Source organism: Brassica oleracea, chromosome C1, assembly GCF_000695525.1.
Source record: "Brassica oleracea var. oleracea cultivar TO1000 chromosome C1, BOL, whole genome shotgun sequence".
Lineage (NCBI taxonomy): Eukaryota > Viridiplantae > Streptophyta > Magnoliopsida > Brassicales > Brassicaceae > Brassica > Brassica oleracea.
The window spans coordinates 39321060-39321425 of record NC_027748.1 but is presented as its reverse complement, the minus strand read 5'-3'; positions in this window follow the sequence as shown (position 1 = coordinate 39321425).

Sequence of the window (366 nt, the reverse complement as noted above, 5' to 3'; positions counted from 1 at the left end):
TTTACATTGTTTTATCCATTCACCCATGTGCATTTTGATCATATAGACTAGGATTTAGCCATGTTTAGGTTGCATTTTGCATACATGAGTCTTTATCAGGTATTGGAGTACCACATGGAGTTCTTGGAGGCATTTGGGTGCATTTGGAGCTCAAAAGAAGTGTTTAAAGCGATCAACGGACGAGCAGCGCACCAGAGCGACCTCACCGGAGCGACGCCGTGAAGTCGCTGTGGCACACATCCCGGAGCGACCTTGCCAGAGCGACGTAGAGAGGTCGCTCGCGTTTTTATCGCGAGACACCCCTCCCAGAGCGACTTGCCAGAGCGACGATCCAAGGTCGCTCGCGTTTCCATGGCGAGACGACAC